This window comes from Topomyia yanbarensis, chromosome 1, assembly GCF_030247195.1.
Source record: "Topomyia yanbarensis strain Yona2022 chromosome 1, ASM3024719v1, whole genome shotgun sequence".
Lineage (NCBI taxonomy): Eukaryota > Metazoa > Arthropoda > Insecta > Diptera > Culicidae > Topomyia > Topomyia yanbarensis.
Window position 1 is genome coordinate 34,922,548 of NC_080670.1, and position 12,385 is coordinate 34,934,932.

General features: G+C 42.1%; 1 protein-coding gene across 6 annotated transcripts in view; it reads left to right on the forward strand.

Moving 5' to 3' along the window:
- LOC131677355 (5-hydroxytryptamine receptor 1-like) overlaps window positions 1–12,385 on the forward strand; it is a 167,564-nt gene that overhangs the window by 64,580 nt on the left and 90,599 nt on the right. The window contains exon 3 of one of the 6 annotated variants that reach the window (XR_009303330.1): window positions 9,638–9,815. The exons of the other annotated variants lie outside the window; for them this stretch is intronic. The gene's annotated coding sequence lies outside the window, so the exon portion shown is untranslated. Of the gene's footprint in view, window positions 1–9,637; window positions 9,816–12,385 lie in introns of those variants that run through there. 6 annotated transcript variants of the gene reach the window in all.

Sequence of the window (12,385 nt, forward strand, 5' to 3'; positions counted from 1 at the left end):
ATAAAAGAGGGTATAATATAATATTCGTAAGATTTGGGTGACGGGTCATTTTGTGTGTTCTTTGTATAGTAATTCACTTTATGATTTTTAGAAGGGAGATTGTAGGAGAAATTCATTATTAACTAAGCGGAACATTTTACAAGCTTATTAACTAGAAATAACTAGAAAGAGTGGTTCAAGATTAAGGGGACTTAATTAGGGCTACTTTAAAGTAGTGGTACTGTTGGGCATTTCTTAACGAGATTAAATATTGATCAACTAAAACTAAGCACTTAAGTTTTGGGAATATATTCAAGAAGAAGGGGGTGAAGTCATACATCTGTGTATCAGAGACATGGGTGGGTGAGCGGACAAGGCTGAAGGGGGAGGGGGGGGGGGGGGGGGCTGAGATATAAACTTTCAGTTTCCGGCATCAGGAATTAACGGCCAGGATTACAGATTCGAACGGATTGATCAACTAACACTAGAAGATAGGGGGGCACATAAGTTTTGGGAAGATATTCAAGGGGAGAAGGGGTGAAGTCATACATCTGTGTATCAGAGACATGGGAGAGAGGGTGGACAAGGCTGAACGGAAGGGGGGGGGATATAAACTTTCAGTTTCCGGCATCAGGAATCAACGACCAGGATTACAGATTCGAACGGATGTATCAAGTATTGGGACGCCGCACAGTGGCGGCTCTTCAAACAAAAGTCGGACAAAACTTCAAATGTTACCTAATTTGGCTGAAAATCACAATTTAAGCTAATTTTGAGGTGCTGAGCTCATTTTTGATGTCAAAAGTCGTAAAACATTAAATGCATTTTTCCATACAGTGTCATTGAACCTTTCTTATAACTATGATCCAGTTTTCATGATAGATTTTCCGTTACTGTTCACCAATGTCAGCAATCTCATAAAAAATGAAGAACACTACTTTAAATCCATTGTATAACGTGTTGGTTTACTGTAGATTGTCTAACTATTTTACACAAAACACCATGTGTCTCCATATCAGCAACAAAGCCTCAAAATCTCCTTAAACCTTTTTGCGCACCTAGGCGCAGAACGAGACTATGATATTCGAAAAGTAGAGGTAATTTCACATAGAATGTATACTATGTGACCGTTCCGAAATGATTCCGAAATTTGTACAGAATACATTAGCGAAAAAAGTATTTTGGATCTGATCACCTTAAACATATTTAAACTAAAAAGTGGAACTACCAAGCAAATTTACCAAATGTATTTTACTCATTAACAAAGTTCTTTCGTTCCTCTACACAATGAAACTAGTTGTGCTAAAATCGGACCAAAATCAAAAGAGTAACATGTATTTGAAGTGAACAGAGCAATGGTGGTTTCGGAAATGAAAATCTATAAAAAATCCAGACTTTGGTGCGTTTAAACTCGTGTTAAAAATCGTGTTCTTATCCAATGATCATAAAATTTTGAATGTATATCATTCAATATATGAGAAATTTAGGAAAAATATAAAATATCAATATTTAAAGAATAAATTTTTGAGGTTTTGGCCAGCCTCCGGCCACTGTGCGCCGGGCGGTTTTCCTCGAGTCGGCAGGGGTTGCTCCAGACGATTTCGTAGTACGGCTCAGATACGGATCGGAAACACACCGCGTTGCGCGTGTGATGTTGTACTGTAGATCTCGTGTTGTTGGTTCATTCGACAGATGTTTTGTCTCGTCTTGGAGTCGTATCAAACCATCGTTGGGGTACGGTAGGCGGAAGAGGGCACTTCTGGGAATGATAAGAGAAAAGATAGGGGCATTTAAATTTGGATATTGATGGTTTTGAGGAACGTGTATATAAGAGACATGTAGAGAATATCGCGGCTTGCTAGTACATCTCGAACCGGGACATTGGGTGATCTTCCTCGGGCCCGAAGGGAATCGAATAGTTGAGATCTGGCAGAACAGTACTCGGCGCATGCGCAGACAACATGTTCGATTTCGTGATAACCGTTGCCACAAGCGCAGATACCGCTATCCACGAGCCCAATACGCCGGAGATGTGCGTCCAGCGTGTAGTGATTGGACATGAGCCGAGACATCACGCGAATGAAATCCCGACCCACATCCATCCCTCTGAACCAAGGTTTCGTCGATACCTTAGGGATTATCGAATGTAGCCACCTTCCCAGTTCACCATTGCTCCATGAAGTTTGCCAACTTTCGAGGGTTCTCTGATGAGTAATACTGAAAAATTCGCTGAAGCTAATTGGTCTTTCATATATGTCACCTTGCAAAGCGCCCGCCTTAGCTAAAGAGTCCGCTTCTTCATTACCTGGAATGGAGCAATGCGAGGGAACCCAAACTAAGGTAATCTTGTACGATCTTACAGACAAAGCACGCAGGCGCTCCCAGATTTTCCCCAGAAAATATGGAATGTGCTTTCTAGGTTTCATTGAACGGAGAGCCTCGATTGAGCTGAGGCTATCCGAGACAATAAAGTAATGATCGGTGGGCAAAGTATCAATGATCCCAAGGGTATACTGAATAGCAGCAAGTTCTGCGACGTAAACTGAAGCAGGATCATTGAGTTTGAATGAGGCGGTGAGGTTTTGATTGAATATACCGAAGCCAGTGGAGCCGTCGAGGCTTGACCCGTCGGTGTAAAACATCTTGTTGCAGTCGACTTCTCGAAATTTACTATGAAAGATGCTTGGGATCACTTGCGGACGTATGTGATCCGGGATTCCACGAATCTCGTCTTTCATGGATGTGTCGAAGAATACAGTTGAATCAGAAGCATGAAAGAGATTGACACGGTTGGGATAGTATGAAGAAGGATTGATATTTTGTGCCATGTAATCGAAGTACAAGGACATAAATCGGGTTTGAGAATTGAGCTCGACAAGCCTTTCGAAATTTGCAATCACCAACGGGTTCAAGATATCGCATCGGATGAGCAATCGATATGAGAGGTCCCAAAATCGATTTTTCAGCGGAAGGACGCCCGCCAGCACTTCTAAACTCATCGTATGTGTCGAGTGCATGCAACCCAAAGCAATACGCAAACAACAATATTGGATTCGCTCTAGTTTGATGAAATGTATGTTCGCAGCGGAGCGGAAACAGAAACTCCCGTACTCCATCACCGACAATATTGTTGTTTGGTACAGCCTGATTAGGTCTCCTGGGTGGGCACCCCACCATGTTCCGGTTATTGTACGGAGAAAGTTGATCCTTTGCTGGCACTTCTGTTTCAGATACCTAATGTGACATCCCCAGGTTCCTTTAGAGTCGAACCAGACCCCGAGATATTTGAAAGTTGAAACCTGAGCAATAGTTTGACCCATTAATTGAAGCTGTAGTTGCGCTGGTTCACGCTTCCTTGAAAATACGACTAGCTCAGTTTTCTCCGTGGAGAACTCGATACCTAGCTGGAGGGCCCAAGCAAACAAATTGTCCAAGGTATCTTGCAATGGTCCTTGCAGATCGACGGCTTTGGGACCTGTAATAGAGACCACACCGTCATCGGCAAGCTGCCTTAGCGTGCAGGAATTGACAAGACATTCGTCAATGTCATTCACGTAAAAGTTATAGAGTAGGGGGCTTAGACATGAGCCCTGGGGAAGACCCATGTAGCTAATTCGTGATGTCGATAAATCACCATGCGAAAAATGCATATGTTTTTCAGACAGCAAGTTTAGCAAAAAGTTGTTTAGAGTCGGTGAAAGACCATGCTGGTGCAGCTTCTCAGAAAGAATTTTGATAGAAACTGAGTCAAAAGCCCCCTTTATATCTAGGAAAACTGATGCCATCTGCTCTTTGCTAGCATAAGCCATTTGAATTTCTGTTGAGAGCAACGCAAGACAATCGTTCGTCCCTTTGCCTTTGCGGAAACCAAATTGTGTATCTGACAGTAAGCCATTTGCTTCAACCCAATTATCGAGGCGAAACAAGATCATTTTCTCGAACAACTTTCGGATACAGGACAGCATTGCAATCGGTCGATACGAGTTGTGGTCGGAGGCTGGTTTTCCTGGTTTTTGAATGGCGATGACCTTCACTTGCCTCCAGTCATGAGGGACAATATTACCCTCAAGAAACTTATTAAATAAATTCAACAAGCGTCTCTTGGCAGAGTCTGGCAGATTCTTTAACAAGTTAAATTTGATTCTGTCTAGCCCTGGGGCTTTATTGTTACATGATAAGAGAGCAAGTGAGAACTCCACCATCGAAAACGGTGTTTCGTTCGCGTTATTGTGAGGGGACGCGGCGCGGTAGATCTTCTGTGCCGGGGCGGAATCCGGACAAACCTTCTTGGCAAAATCGAATATCCAACGGTTTGAATATTCCACGCTCTCATTGGTACTGTTTCGGTTTCGTAAGCGCCGGGCCGTACTCCAAAGAGTGCTCATCGATGTTTCTCTCGTTAGTCCGTCGACGAACCGGCGCCAGTAGCTACGTTTTTTGGCTTTTATCAAATTCTTCATGCGCGTTTCCGCCATCGCGTACTGTCGGTAGCTAGCTGGCAGCCCGTCGTCCCGGAAGGTCTTATACGCAGCGGCCTTCTCCGCGTACACGTCTGAGCACTCTTTGTCCCACCATGGATTGGGAGGACGCCCGCGTGAATTCGCGTCTGGTACGCGTTTAGTCTGAGCTTGAATCGCGGTATCGAGAATCAAGCCAGCCAGGAACCCGTACTCTTCCTCCGGAGGAAGCTCTTGTGTCGATTCTACTTTTTCGGATATCGCGGACGCGTAGCTCTTCCAATCAATATTTCGTGTGAGGTCATACGAAACATTGATTGTATTCGGTGGCCCTGAACCGTTAGCAATATTAATTACGATTGGCAGATGGTCGCTGCCGTGGGGATCAGAGACTACCTTCCACATGCAATCTAACCGCAGCGATGTCGAGCAGAGGGACAGGTCTAAGGCGCTAGGACGCGCTGGAGGGGCAGGAATCCGTGTCATTTCACCCGTGTTCAAAATGGTCATATTGAAGTTGTCGCAAAGCTCATGGAGTAGGGTAGATCGATTATCGTCATGAAGGCAACCCCACGCCGTGCCGTGGGAGTTGAAGTCACCTAAAACTAGCCTCGGTGCGGGGAGGAGTTCCGCAATATCGCAAAGCCGTCGGTGGCTAACTGAGGCTCTAGGGGGTATGTAGGTGGAAGCAATGCAAAGGTCTTTGCCTTTAATTCTGGTTTGGCAAGCGACAACTTCAATGCCTGGTGTCGAGGGGAGGTCGATCCGATTGAAAGAATAGCACTTTTTGATCCCCAAAAGTACTCCTCCGTAAGAGTCTTCTCGATCCAAGTGAATAATATTAAAATCGTGAAAGTGTAGGGTTATTTCTGAAGTGAGCCATGTCTCGCATAGGGCAAATGCATCGCATTTCAAATTATTTAGTAAGATTTTAAACGAATCGATTTTCGGGATAATACTTCTGCAATTCCACTGTAGAACAGTGATTAAATCCTTGACCTTGTTCGATGAATTAGCCATCGAAGGATACAATCGCTGAAAGGAGGGGCCATTTCGCAGTGAACTGCATCAAGAATGTTTTTACTGCGGGGAGAAAGCTTATCAAGATACTTTTAAGGGGGTCAGAAATGTTCAACGCTGTAAGAATACGGCCCACAATGTCAGAGAAATTTATTAAGCCAGCACTGTTTTCTTTCTCTGGCTGAGATATGGGAACACTTGGGGTTTTTGATGTTCCTGGAAGTGCTGGGAACTCCTTTTCTGAGCTCAGGTAATTGAGACCGGGAGCGACTTGCTTCGGTTTTACAACAGTACTTCCTTGAGTAGTCATTTTAGGGGGACCATGAAGAGACACCTTCTGGCCTTTACGACGAAGCTTGGAAGAGGAAATGTTCTTCCTTTTTCTACTACTTCTAGGCACAGCAGAAGATGTTCCCTCCTGGGGTTCATCAAAGTCGCCTTCGTCAGTAGACAAGCTGGTAAAGATGTTCTTAGAGACAGGTGGCGTAGCTATCTTAAGCATTTCTGCAAATGATCGCTTAGAGCGTCCCTGAAGGGAACGCTTAAGATTTTCCTCGCGCTGTTTGTACGCGGGACATGAAGGGAGATCATGTGGGTTTCCCCCACAGTAGAGACACTTTTCGACATCTCTACCACAGGAATCATCCGCATGATTCCCACCGCATTTCCCACAGCGGGCTTTATTGCTACAATGGGAGGCTGTGTGTCCCAATTGTTTGCAATTAGTACAGTTCATGACCCGCGGCACAAAGAGGCGAACAGGTAGACGAACCTTGTCAAAGAGGAGGTAATTAGGCAGGGCAGAGCCGGCGAAGGTCACCCGATAAGAGTCTGAGTTGACGTATGTTTTCTTCCCGTCAGCTGCGACTGATGCTGAATGCAAACGTTTGCATTCCAGTATCTTCACTGGCTTAAGCATGGGGTCTTTGAAACAGCCAGTCCCATATTTTAGCAGGTCCTCGCAATTCAGACTCGAATCGGAAACGACCCCACTGACTTCAACCCTGTTAGCTGGAATATACACCCTGCACTCCCTCGTAAAGGGCTCGTAGCCAGCAATATCATTTGCCTGAGTTGAACTGTTAACAACCACCCGAAGCTTATCAGGGCGAATTTTCGATATTTCTGTCACGGCCGAATATCGGTCTGTCAGAACGCGAGAAATCTGCAACAGATTCAAACACTTTTTTTCTTTGGTCCGAAAGAAGATCACAAATGGCCCGGTGGCCGAGCTCGGATATACTTTGAGCCGGGGAGCCGATTTTGTTTCGACGTCCATCTCACCTTGAGACGAACCGCCGTCAAGGGAAGTCATTTTTGCACGGGCCTATTGCCCAGTGCACGTTATTAAGACAACCAAGAAGGGGAAACGAAAACTAATACTTAGCTTGTGTAGGTAACGGTATCCAGACGGCTTACTAGAAGAACACTGCTTCACTTCACTGACCGGCTAACGGTACAGAAACAGAAACACAAAAGAAGGGAAAAATACTGAAACCTCAACTAGGCGTAGAGTGTGCAAATAACCTTGAACGCGGATTAACACTATTTGTCGCTATAGAGTGTACGGACCGATGACAAAAGACTTCTATCTCGACTGAGTGCTCGATAACGAATGATTTCAGTTAACTTGTTGCAGATCTTAGTGCAAATTTAAATGTATCTTTTAATATGTAGGTATTTGCACAAAAACTCTGTATTTAGCAAGATATCTGCAGCTGCGGTCAAAATATTAATACTTTGAATATATAATCTCAATAAGCTGGGAAAATATACAGAAGTATACATATTTTGTCATCAAGCCGAACCTTCAATGTCCGAAACGATCGTAAATGTTAAAGCAACACATTTTCTATAACCAGTAAGTTATACGCACACTTAGCCGAAAGAATCATTCTAATCGACACATCTAAGACAATGATTTTAGTATACAATAGCACTTCCGTTCACTAGGTATTCAGATTGACAGAATCGCATCATCAAATTACTGAATCTATCCCAAAGCAAGTGTAAAATTTTAACCCAATGATCACGTCTTCATCAACTAATTATTACTTTGTCTCACTTACCTAAATGGCAAATCGCATCATCCAAAACGCGCTCTACTAGATGAACCAATAACACCCACACGTGGGAAATAGTTTCTCGGTATTCCAATCACACGACAAGATGTGCACCCTTCCCACTTTCATCCCGGCAGCTCGCCGGGGTGATGCTCTAAAATCAACCAACAGTGGAATCGGCGAAGAAGCACTATACCCCGTTAGTAATTGATTTTCTTGTCGAGCACCCGCTTCTCCCGTCAAGATTCTAATTTAGATCAAATTGATGGTGAAAACGTGAAGCAATTCCATCCGAGATGCGTGCTGTGATGGCACCTCGCGCAGGATCACCATGGGTTTTGTTGGTGCTGGAGAAGCCGAAGCTGGAAGGCGACGGCAGTGTTTCGATGCATTGGCGCGATACCTACGTGAAAAGGTTGCCACAGTTCGTTGCCCACGTGGCAGGTAGTTTGGATGATAATGTTTGAATAATGGAATATCCGATGTACGAGTCAGGTGAAACGGGCATTTCGTTCCGTTGTCTGTTTCATCGTGATGTAACTCCGAACGGCAAATCAGCTGTAATCTGTTGTAGGCTGTGGGATTGTTTCTGTTAATGTAATTTAAGCTCAGGTAATCAAGCGTGAGTATCACTGGAGTGTCCAAAAGTGCAGCATAATTTTGCAGGTTCACTCTGTTTTACGAAGCGTGATACTATGTTCGCATCGATATTTTCCCAATTCGTGAGCGGACCTTTAGTTACCCACAAGCGGAGACTAACATTTTTGACAAAAAAAAACTCCAGAGAAAAATGTTTTTAACTTATTGGCCTCAATCTAAATCGATATACGTTCTTGGATGATCGATATTTGTCTCTCCTTTCGAAAGCCTGAAAGCATACAAATGCTCGAAACAAATTTATTGGACAACAGAACAACCCGGCCCACCACCGGGAACACTCCGATACATTCGACAAAATTATACATTAATACATTTGACTCTAAGAAGTAAGTTTGCAATTTTATTTCATTAAAGACCAGTACCGTACCCTCGTTTTGATCAAGTTACAATACCACATTCTTTACATGACGAAACTGGATATTGGCAAATTTTGCCACATCCAAAATCAAACGCAACTGTGTTTCTTCGCAGCGAATGAAACACATGCTGGAATGTTGAGATTCACACATCTAGATCCAACTGATACTCGCAGTAGAAACAATAATCGTCCATTTATTTTGTTCAAACTTGATGGGAATGACAGACCGGTTCTTTGTTTTTGATTATACGCGCTGTGCGTTAGGTGCTACCGGTGTGGACATAATTTGAAACAAAAATGAAGTTGTTGTTTGCTTTGTATTTTTTCCTTCTTCCTTTTCTTGTTTGTTTGTGAAATCTCTAACCCTATGTCGAAAACCGTACCCGAGTAAATTGCGTACGAGGTAATGTGTAGGTTTACCAAGTACGCTATGCCTGCATCAAGGGTAAAGCTCTGGGTTGTTTATGAGTCAGATAAAGTATCTTAATCTGCTACGTTAAATCAACAATTGCACCCTTTTTATACGAAAATAACTTTCACCTAATTTTCTCCTTAGACAGTTTAATTGGATTTTTGCACAAATTTCTCCATGGGGAGTAATATAGCATAGTGCTCATTGCATTGACATGCTAAACCAAATGGTCACATCACCCATTCAGAACCTTATTTTTGCTGGATTTACTTCAGAATACAAGTTAAGTATCCGTTGCGGATCTAGTGTCTATCTGGGGCTAAGTCAATGCCAGTTTCTGATGAAACGAACTCGAAGTAATAATTATTTGGGATTGGTTTGTTGAGTACGTGACTGAATTTTCGGATTTATATAATATTTCTCGTTTCCGAATAATTTTCAAAAACTTTTCAGCTTTACTAGCATGTCTAAAACAGCAAATTTATATACTTCTTATGTTTTTTTTTCGATTATAGAGGTTTTAACCTTAAGGTCATTCGCCTCTTCGGGCTAGAAAAATCTCTTATGAAAAATTTCTAACCCTATGTGCGGGGTCGGGAATCGAACCCAGGTGCGCTACGTACAAGGCAATCGATTTACCAACTACGCTACGCCCACCCCCACTTCTTATGTTTGTATCTCATTACAGAACAAGAAAAATCGTGAATGTACAAAGGATATTAATTTGGTGAGTAAAATGTTCATTTACTCGTATCATATAGATAAGGCACAAGACTTGTACATCGATTGTCTTCGACCAGACAAGATTTTTAGGGTTATTGGGCTCATTTGGCCGGATGGTACACGCTCCTAAGTAGGCCTCTACAGATGGTCTCTAGCAGTTTGCTAAATTACTTAAACCTCCGATAGTTGCGTCATTATCTACATTTAGGCGACCGGATACAGGTCTTAAACGTTTTCGCCAAAATTCTATAACGATGTACACTCTATGCACTGCGCGCGTCCCGGAGGTTAAAATTGAGGCTGGGTCATTGAGCAGAAGGTCGAAGCTCATTCGACAGAAGAACATCAAGCCGAATGGAATTCAGACCAAATGGACATTAGGCCGAATGAACAGTATGCCGAATGGGCTGAGAAGCCGAATCTTTAACAGTGATTGAGAAAAGAAGTCGAAGTTTATCCTGCCAAGCTTTCTGGGATTCTCGGTTATTGTTTACTTTTCTTACTTCTCAAATGTTTGCCTATATTCTACTTTTTATCCTGGTCTTTCGAATTATATATAATGTTCATCCATCATTTATACCACAATAGATCTAAATACTAGTCGCAGTGGTTCGTCTCCAACAAAAAAATCCTTCATTTAAAACTGAACATTGTTTTAAATCCTGTGTTCAAGTTCAACTCTATTTGGTTCTCTTGTTGGTTTATTCAATTTGCCCAATGACAGCTTAGTGACGATTGAGCCTAATGAAAATTCGGGCAAATATCCATTCGGCCAAATGTCCATTCGGTCAAGTGCCCATTCGGCCAAATGTCCTTTCGGCCAAATGTCCATTCGGCCAAATGTCCGTTCGGCAAAAATGTCCATTCGGCAAAAATGTCCATTCGGCAAAAATGTACATTCGGCAAAAATGTTTATTCGTCAAAAATGTCCATTCGTCAAAAATGTCCATTCGGCAAAAATGTCCATTCGGCAAAAATGTCCATTCGGCAAAAATACCCATTCGGCAAAAATGGCCATTCGGCAAAAAATGGCCATTCGGCAAAAATGTCCATTCGGCAAAAATGTCCATTCGGCAAAAATGTCCATTCGGCAAAAATGTCCATTCGGAAAAAATGTCCATTCGGCAAAAATGTCCATTCGGCAAAAATGTCCTTTTGGCAAAAATGTCCATCCGGCAAAAATGTCCATTCGGCAAAAATGTCCATTCGGCAAAAATGTCCATTTGGCAAAAATGTCCATTCGGCAAAAATGTCCATTCGGCAAAAATGTCCATTCGGCAAAAATGTCCATTCGGCAAAAATGTCCATTCGGCAAAAATGTCCATTCGGCAAAAATGTCCATTCGACAAAAATGTACAAGCGGCAAAAATGTACATTCGGCAAAAATGTTCATCCGGCATAAACGTTCATCCGGCAAAAATGTCCATTCGGCAAAAATGTCCATTCGACAAAAATGTCCATTCGGCAAAAATGTCCATTCGGCAAAAATGTCCATTAGGCAAAAACGTCCATTCGGCAAAAATGTCCATTCGGAAAAAAGTCCATTTGGTAAAAAAGTCCATTCGACAAAAAAGTCCATCCGGCAAAAATGTCCATTCGACAAAAATGTCCATTCGACAAAAATGTACATTCGGCAAAAATGTACATTCGGCAAAAATGTTCATCCGGCAAAAATGTACATCCGGCAAAAATGTCCATTCGGCAAAAATGTCCATTAGGAAAAACGTCCATTCGGCAAAAATGTCCATTCGGAAAAAAATCCATTCGGTAAAAAAGTCCATTCGACAAAATAGTCCATCCGGCAAAAATGTCCATTCGACAAAAATGTACATTCGGCAAAAATGTACAAGCGGCAAAAATGTTCATGCGGCAAAAATGTTCATCCGGCAAAAATGTCCATTCGGCAAAAATGTCCATTCGGAAAAAATGTCCATTCGGCAAAAATGTCCATTAGGCAAAAACGTCCATTCGGCAAAAATGTCCATTCGGAAAGAAATCCATTCGGTAAAAAAGTCCATTCGACAAAATAGTCCATCCGGCAAAAATGTCCATTCGACAAAAATGTACATTCGGCAAAAATGTCCATTCGGCAAAAATGTCCATTCGGCCAGATGTCCATTCTGCCAAATGTGCATTCGTTCAAATGGCCATCGGTTTCATGGCCGAACACTGTGCAATATAATAATAAACAAAGTTGGTATTATTTGAACCAGATCTTGGAGCACAATGTTTAAGATGGTGTGAACTAGTAGAGAGATTCCATGAGGAACCGGCCGACCGCAAAATAAATATGGCCATCGCAGATTCGAACGAAACTTTGCAGGTGTGTTCTCTGCCAATTACAATATTTTGATACAAGAGCAATTTTTCAAAAGGGCGTAGACGTTTCTGCGTGCATTAACTTCAATTTTTTTGTTCGTGGTCCGTATTACCGTATATACACTGAAAAAATGCTGTCATTTCTCACCAAATCAAGAATTTATTTAAAAAATTTAAATTGCAAAAAACAAACATTTCTTTAATTTTTTATATTTTGTCGGCAAAAACGTAAAGAGAAATTAAATGTTTTAAAGTGATTGAATAATAGAGAATTTATCGGCAAAAAAGTTTTTCTAACGATAACTGTATAAAGATATTTTTAAATTTCACACTAATTGACCTATAAAACTGATATTTTATTGCAGAATATGCTTCTAAGTATCATTTTAAATCA